The sequence below is a fragment of the Macrobrachium nipponense genome, chromosome 46 (genome assembly GCF_015104395.2).
Source record: "Macrobrachium nipponense isolate FS-2020 chromosome 46, ASM1510439v2, whole genome shotgun sequence".
In the NCBI taxonomy this organism is placed as follows: domain Eukaryota; kingdom Metazoa; phylum Arthropoda; class Malacostraca; order Decapoda; family Palaemonidae; genus Macrobrachium; species Macrobrachium nipponense.
The window spans coordinates 47,661,758-47,671,757 of NC_061106.1; the positions used below are offsets into that span (position 1 = coordinate 47,661,758).

General features: G+C 30.4%; 1 protein-coding gene across 3 annotated transcripts in view; it reads left to right on the forward strand.

Annotated features, from left to right (window-relative positions):
- Window positions 1-10,000, forward strand: part of LOC135214629 (glucoside xylosyltransferase 2-like) — a 163,803-nt gene that overhangs the window by 82,480 nt on the left and 71,323 nt on the right. The gene's annotated exons all lie outside the window — the stretch shown is intronic.

Genomic DNA, 10,000 nt, shown 5'->3' on the forward strand with positions numbered 1-10,000 from the left:
CATTATATATCTATAAATATATACTACATATATAAATACATATCTCTATATATATAATATATATATATATATAATAGATATTATATATTGATATTAATATATATATATATATATATATATCTATATAAAATATAATAAATATTAATATTATATCTATAAATATATCTATATATAATCTATAAGATATCTGTATTATATACATATAATATATATATATTATAGATATATTATATATTTTATATATAGATATTATATATATATCATAATATATATATATATATAATATATAAATAATATAAATTATATATATATATATATATCTATAGAGATATATATAGAATATTATTATCATATATTATATGTCTATATTTATATATTATATACATATTACTATTCTTCTCTATCTTATAATATATATATATATTATATATATATATCATATATATAATCGATATATATTCACGAATATAGTATATATAAAGATATATATATATAAATCTATATACATATATAGATCAGTATATATATATATATATATATTTATATAATATATATTATATAATATTATTCTATCTATAGCCATATATAGATCTCTATCTATCTAATTTCAATATTCTATATATCTATACGCTCTATATATATATAATATAATCTATAATCTCATTAATATATCTATATATACTATATCTATAATACTATCTATAGATATATCGATATATCTAGAATATTCATCGATATCTATATCGATACAATCTATACTATCACTCCTATCATATATATAATATATATACATTATATATCTATAGCATCTATATATATCTCATTCATATACATATCTAGATTAAATCTATAAATATCGCATCATATTATCTATATACTATATATAATATATATCAATAACTTTATATATTAGATATTTATTATCTATCTATCTATTATATATATAGTATATACATACATCTATATCTATATATATACATATATATATATATCTAATATCTATAATCTTATATAGATTATATATATATATCTATATATATATAGATATATAGCTATATATAGATATATATATATCTATACTAATATATACTTATTATAATATATCAATATAGATATATATAGATATACTTAGAGATATTTATATATAGATATATATTATATATATTAATCTAGAGATAATATAGATATTTATATATATATCTATATAGCTAATCTTATATATAATCGACTATATATAAGAAATATATATATATAGATAGATTATATTAGATTATATATATATATATATATATATATATATAGATATACTATAGATATATATATATATATAGAGATACATATCCTATAATATCTATATATATCTATATATATATTATACTATATATATAGACTATATATTAGATAGCTATTATTATAGATTATATATATATATATATTTATATATATCATTATCTCATATATATATATATATATATATTACATAACCATTATAATAATAATTAATCCAGTAATATTATATATATAATAGATATATAATATATATAGATAGATTATATATATTACATTAGACATTATAATTATATATAGATATATATATAGTATATATATATATATAATACAATATACAAATACTATCTAATATATATATATCTATAATTACTATAATCATATTATCTCTAATATATATTCTATATAATCCTCTCTCCTTATATTATATATTATATTATATATATCTATAATATCTCTTATTATATCTATATATCATATATAGACTATCTATCTACTCGAAATAATGATTATATATAATATCTCTATCTATATATATATCGATTATATCTCTATTCATTTAATCTATCATCGATTTTTAGATATTACTCTCTATATTATTACATATTCTATCTCATCTATAGATAATCTATCTATAGAACTATTTAGTCTATCTATAAACTTTACCTATCTATATCTATATATATAGACTTATCGACTTATCTCTATATTCTATATATAATATCTATTATTTAATATACTCATATATAGATCTATATATATATATTATAATAATAATATATATATATAATAATATAATAGATAATATATAAAAATATATATATTATATATATCTATTAATATATAATATATATATATATATATTAATTATTATATATATAATATATATTATATAATATATATATATTATATTATTATTTAATATCTAATATTTATTATTTATATATATAATATAAATATATATATTATTAATATATTTATATTATATAATAATCATAATTATATATATATATATATATATAATATATTATATAATATATATATAAATATATTATATAATATATATATTATATAATATACTAATCTTACATTTACATCACATCTACATTAATCTACATCTAATCCAAATTTCTTAATCTATCCTATTTATTATTTATAATTATAAGAATATTAATAATTATCTATATATATTAATATATATATATATATATATATATAATATATATATATAATATATAAATATAATAATATATAATATATATATAATATATAATATATATATATATATATATAATATATAAATATATAATTATTATATATAATATTATAATATATATTATATATAATTAATATATAATATATATATTATAAATATTAATATATATCTATATATATTATATATTATTTTATATTAATATAATAAATAATATATAATTTTATTTATAAATATATTATATATATCTAATAAATAATATTCTATATATATCCATAAAATATCTATATCTATAAATAATATTTATTATATATTATATAAATTATATTAATAATATAATATATATATATATATTTATATAATATATTCTATAAATAAATAATAATAATTATATAATATATAATATATATATATATAATATATATATAATATATATAAATAATATAAATATATAATAATAATATATATATATAAGGATATATTATATTATATATATCTATATATATAATGAATCTATATTTAATAATATATATATATTATATATTATACTTTATATTATATATATTTATATTATATAATAAGTTATTTATATATATATATATATATATATATATTAATTATATTATATTATATATAATATAATAACCATAATATATATAAATGTATCATATTTATATATATATATATATATATATTTATATATATATATATATATTATATATTTATATATATATAAATATATAATATAATATATATTATATATATTATATATATATAATATATAATATAATATATAATATTATATATTATAATATATTATATATATTATATTATATTATATATATATAATATATATATAATATTATAATATATATAATATATAATAATATATATATAATATATTATATATAATAAATATAATTATATTATATTATATATATATATTAGAATATATATATTATAATAAATATATATTATTATATATAATTATATATATATATATTATATATATAATATTATATATATATCTAATATATCTATATATTATATATATATATATATATATTTATTATATTATATATATATATATCATATATTATATATATTAAAATATTAAAAATTATAAAAAATTAATAAATTAATTATATATATATATAGATATATAATATAATATAGAATATTATATATATTAATATATATATATATATATATATATATATATATAGATATATATGATATATATATATATAATATATTATTAATTATATATAATATAATATATATAAAGTATATATATATATATATAGATATATATATACTATATATATATATATATATTATTATTATATATGTATTATATATTTATAATATATAATATATATAGATATTATATAGAATATATAATATATATATATAATATTATATATATACTATATATAATATATATTAATATAGATATATAATCTAATATATATCTATATATATCTAATATATATATATATATATATATAATATCTATATATATAATATCATATATATATAGTATATAATATAATATATATATATACTATATATATATATATATATCTATATATATATAATTAATAAATATATATATATATATATATAATTATATAATTATATATATATATATTATATATATAGATATATAATATATTATATATATAAATAAAATATATATATATATATATATATATATATATATATATATATATATATATATATATCGATATATATAATATATAGAACATAATATATTTCTACATATAATATTGCTTTACGTAGAATGCCTCGCATTCCCAGCAGAGTTTTAGTGATATAGTTATAAAAGAAGCAGCCATGCCTTCTCTAAAGCAACTGATGTTGGGAGAGAGAGCATGTCGTACGGAGGTATTTCCGGTCTGACGGAAGCTTAGGGTAAGAGAGGCAAGTCACAAGAGTAGCTAGGCTTCGAGATGGATTTTAGGGACTCTACAATAAGACCTATTTTTCCTTCCCAATTTGCTGGCGTTGTGTTTATCACTTTTCAGGCAGTGCCCGAGGCGATGTATGGAAGCCCGCCCCCAAGTCATTAAGTGAGAACCAGTTATCTCTCTCAGTCGACTGCGAGACGTGACCCAGGACAGATGTCCCAGCCGGCCAGCCTCCCAGCTTAAGCCTATCGGCTCGGTGTACTGGCGGGCACGAACCCCAGACCTGAACAAAGTCAGGCCACATTCTTCCACAACGATACACTGAATATTGCATCCAGGTACGTCTAAAAGTGTAAAACTTCAACCCAGCACTTTTACTACCATACGAACTCTTGCTAATTTCATTTTCAAGTCTCATTTTTATCCCTTCTACATCAAAAGCCCTTTGTCCTCATCGGGCCCACGTGCTTCCCTTTGTGACTTGTTAAAGACCGAGCCTTCAGTGCATACCTCAGTGAAACATTAGAGTTTCCTTCCCCCAGTGTTAGAGTAATTAATCGGACTTAATCAAAGCAAGAAGTCATTTTTTCTTTTATCTTGTTTAATCTGGGATTTTCTTTTCCAGATTCCATGAGTCACGTGCCCAGTCTCTCTGCCCACAAGTGTGCATTACCCAAGTTTTATGAAACCGCTTGAAGTAATCCATTTGGAGCCAGCTAATTATCCATTTGTGAGAGATATATAAGTCCCTTTCTCCAGGTCAGTAAGGGCCTTTTTGTAAATACATAGCTGTAAAGTAACGAGCTGAGTTTTCTGGCGACCTTTCCCTCTAAGAAATTATCAATAACTATCAGTTTACGGTAAGTTAAAGCAATTTCCTCTTGAAATCCCTCAATTAGTTTCCGTTTACGTATATAGCCTCTCTCAAGGCCGGGCTTAATACGTAAAAGTGCCGCCCTCGCGAGGATTTGAACATAGCTTGCTTAAAAAAAAGCTTGTAAATTGCGTTATCCGTTGTAAACGTAAACTGTAAATTATTTTACAAAAAGCAAATCAAGCACACTTGCAGGGAAAGAAGACAGACACTGACTCACGGTAAGGTATACCATTCTTTTAATATGATTATTTATAACCTATGTTAGCTTAAGTACGTTTAAGTATTTTTTATTTAAAAGTGTTTTAAACAAATGTGAAGTGAGAAATATTATTATATTGTAACGGCCAGAGCGCCGAGCGAATTCTGTTATTTTGTAAATCGCATTGTTCTCGTCGGACGAGACAGAGCACGTGTATAGGTAGATGCCAGAAAGGACCAGATCAAACTAGGGAAGTGCTTTGCCAGGGTTTATTGCTGTATTAGAAAGCCTAGCTAGTTAGGAGTGTTTTACTAATAGTTACGGCAAAAGAAGTGTACAATTCTTTTGTCTGTAATAAGTTAGGGGAATTCATTCTAACTTAGTTTTCATTCCAAGTGTTGGTAACCGCTTACCTCTCAGCTTAATTCAGCTTCGTGCACGCGCACTCTCAGGCCTGCCAGCCAGCCTTCGTCTCATTCACAGCGGCAGCCATGTTTGTTATCTCTTTAAGCATTACCTAAACAATTTAAGCAAAGAAACGTAAGTCTCAAAGTTTTAACGTAAATAATATTAATCACGGTACTAGTATCTATCGTTCTGCCAGAGAAATTAACGTAATTCGCCTTGAATAAGAAATTAGAATTGCGTGTTGTAAATCGCCTCGCATTTACAGAGAATCAGCTGATTCGCCATCACTGCTAGCACACCGTGCTGCTAGCCCGCGCTCTTCCCGCTCACCGCGTGCACGTCGCATCGCTCCACTCGCTCGCTGAGCGAAAGTTTCATTTCACTTCGCAATAAACGTAACTTTTTTCTTTTTACAATTGTTTGCTAACATTTTCACTTTAAAATCCTTACCGTCATTTTCACTTTGTCCTTACGTTAAATAAGTAACTTTAAAATCTAAAAGTAGAGTCACCTTACAAGAATTGTTAACGTAAAACGCGTCTTTGTAAATTTCATATTAAAACGCAAATCATTTCATAAGCGCAAGCCGCTAGCATTAACGTAAACATCGTTCATCGCGAGCGCGTTATCATTTTTCATAAAACGTTTTCAAAAGCAATTCTTTCAGTAAACGTTAACGTAAGTAGATAATTTAACGCAAGTTGCGTCATATTAAACTAACATTAGTAGTTCAATTCAATATAAGGGAGTTCATTCATATATCATTTTTCACCCTCTCCGAGAGAGAGAGAGAGAGAGAGAGAGAGAGAGAGAGAGAGAACCCAGTATTCACGAAGCCAAGAGTACTACATCTTACCATTAATTATAGCATGCAGAATTAACATTATTTTAGCCTCTTGTGTCTTTCATTTACACTGAGCGTGATACGTACGCGCCTGTGTCCATTGCAGTTTGCAAGCATTTGTTTACTTCATTTATCGAGTACTTCAGCGAGGGGCTGAGCATTTCTAAAATTTCCATTACCTGTCGTTGCCCGAGTGGTCTTGTTCATTTTTATCCCAAAAGACTTGCGTGTACCGCAAGCACAAACCGCACAGTGTGCCACCGCAAATTCATTACTTCCAGACAAGGAAGCCTACCAGTCTAGGACTGGCCACCACCAGTCATGAGCAGTGCCATTTCACTTCAGTATATTTAAGTATACTGCATGTAGTGTCCGGGACACACCAGCACGCTACCAGTGCCCAAAAGGAACGCCTCCTCATAAGTGCCATTGCACCTGTACAGGCCGTACAGTTAGTCATTATACCTGCGTGTCCGTCCTACGGAACGCCCATTTCATTAGAGTATCCACCATTTTGGATCACTCCACCAAGGAACGCCTCCATAAGTGCCATTGCACCTGTACAGGCCGTACAGGTAGCCATTATACCTGCGTGTCCGTCCTTACGGAACGCCCAAGTAAACCTGCGTGTCCGTCCTTACGGAACGCCCTATTCTTTAGTGTGTCCATGTACGAGGATCAGTGATCCTTCGGAACACTCAACAAGGGAACGCCTCCCGAAGTGCCGCAATACCAGCCCTAAGTGCTGACAAACCTGCTTGTCCGTCCCTACGGAACGCCCAATCCATTAGTGAATCCGCTATCCCGGATCACCCAATCGAGGGAACGCCTCCCGAAGTGCCGCAATACCAGCACTACTAGTGCTGCCTAAGGAATGCCTCCTCATAAGTACAGTGCGCCTGTATTGGACCTACAGGTAGCCCATTCCAGCGTCTCCCAAGTTGGGAACGCCCTTAAGTGTGACGTACACCACACACTCCATTTTATTGTCTCGCCTCACCAGAAGGTGCCATTCCAGAAGTGCCACCAACTTACGGGACACTTCCCAAGTGCCACAGAGCTCCCAGTCTTTTAAGACTTCATTACCATTATTGCAGAACCCATTTCCAAGTGAGTGCCACGTTACACCATAGGCACTCCCATTCCATCCAGAACACCCTTCCTGGCCATTATTTTCAACTCTGTCCGAGCCTCTGCTGCAGCCTAAGGGAAATGTCTTCCCCTGCTTCCGCGACTTCTTTGCCATAGAGCTAGAGAAGCTCCGAACCCTCATAACTCTGGGCAAGGAGGCCGGTTACACTGGACCAGCCCTGGACCAGTGGATAAAGGCGTAGCAGGATGTCGTGCGCCTGCAAGAAAAGGAAGTAAGAGAAAACCAGAGACAAGCCAAAGAAGCAGAAAGGAAGGCAAGGGAAGAGGAGCGAAAGCATGAGCTCGCTCTCAAGGAGAAGGAACTCGACATCAAGCGGGAGAAGGCCCGTAAGGAGAGTATCCTAGCTCAAGCCACTCTGCCAGCTTCCAGCCCTGCACCCACTGTCTCTCTTAGTCCCGCCGTCTCTGGTCAGCCTGACATCCTTTCTATTTGCGAGCCTGGTCCTGATCCAGTGCCCGAGATAGAAATTTCTGCCGCATCCTCTCAGCCTCTTACCATTTTACCGCCTACCTCCTCCACTTTGGAAGAGGTAAGCCCACCAGTTAACCCCGGACTTGTTTCCGAGGGTGATTCAACGGAGGTTTCCTTAACCTCCCCACGTCAAATCACTGCCAGAGAGAACTCTTCACCTGTGCCAGAGCACACTGCCAGCCTTGGTGATTCCACAGATTCGCAACCTGTGGGGGCATCTCGGTCTTATCATCCAGTGCTACGGAAGAGGTTCTGGAACACATTCTGCCGAGACTGTGGCTGCAAGGGTCACATGTCTGCCAACTACGGAGGGTGCGCGAACCACAATATTCCTGCCATCGCGATGGCCGTCACCAATCCTTCTTCACTAGGACCCCCGGCTAAGGGCCCTATAACCGTCGCACCCCTCCAAAGTCATTATCAGCCAAGCCACGTCAGAGCCTGTGACGCCTCTGGCGCTCAAATCTCCCTGATACGGGAAGACAGAATCCCCCGAGGGGCTACCGTCGATAGACGACAATTAATCACCATCGAAGGTATCAATCATATTAAACTGATCCTTCCGACCGTCCAATTGAGGGTCACCAGACCTCATTTTTCCAAGGTATGTACTCTTGCAGTTGCAAGCTACATCCCAGGAGGTTATTACCTCCTCCTAGGGCAAGACATGAAGTCTCCCTCACAATTCAAAAAGCCTAGGGGTCCTAACCCCACAACAAATCTCTCCAAAGCAAGGAGCCATCCACTACCTACTTCCTCCCAGAAGTACGGCCACCAACAGTCTCCCCCGCTACCACGGAGGGAGATTGATCATTCACAGTTCCGTTGCAAAACCTGCAACATACTAGGGCACTCCACGAATTGGCCTAGGTGCCCTAGCAGACTACCAGCAGCGGACACTGACCAGATTCCACAAGGCTTAGCCTTCAACAAGAGACAGGAGCCTCTGTCTCCCATTTCCAAGGGTACGCTGAGAGGTATTGCACCTCCGGTACCCGTCACAGGTCCAGTCGACCTCAACACTCTGCCAGTGCCACTTGGCAGCACTGAGCAGTGCCAAGCTCCGTCCAGCCTGGACGTAGAGCCACCACCGAACTTGACCTCTGTGCCTGGCCCCGAGCTAGCGCCAGCGCCTAACCTAATCAAGGATCCTCCTACAGGAGATCCTCCAACAGGCATGGAGCTTACCGTAGCCCATGGCCAATTTCCAGTCCATGATTCTTCTTCGCCCTCACCTCTGTCGCCCGAGGATGAGCCTCCGGCCAACCTTACATTCTCACCTCCTCTGGACGACCAGGAACTGCCCGACCAGGAGTCAGCATGGAGTTTTCCCCTTACGACGGTTGTCGCAGCAGCTGAAGTGAGGGCCTCCCCTGCAGTAGGTTCCACCTCTACGATGGTTGCTGCAGATACCGAAGTAAGGTGTTCTCCTGAAATCCCTCAGGCTACCACTGCCTCTGCTCCTGCCAGCGTTTCTGGCCTTACCCCAGAGTCGGTGCCTCCGTCTACTCCTAGGACTGGTATAGCCAGGTCCTGGAGGAATAAGAAGAAGAAGAAGAAGGGACATAACCGATCATTAACACACTAACCAAAGCGCCACATGCTCTCCTTAAC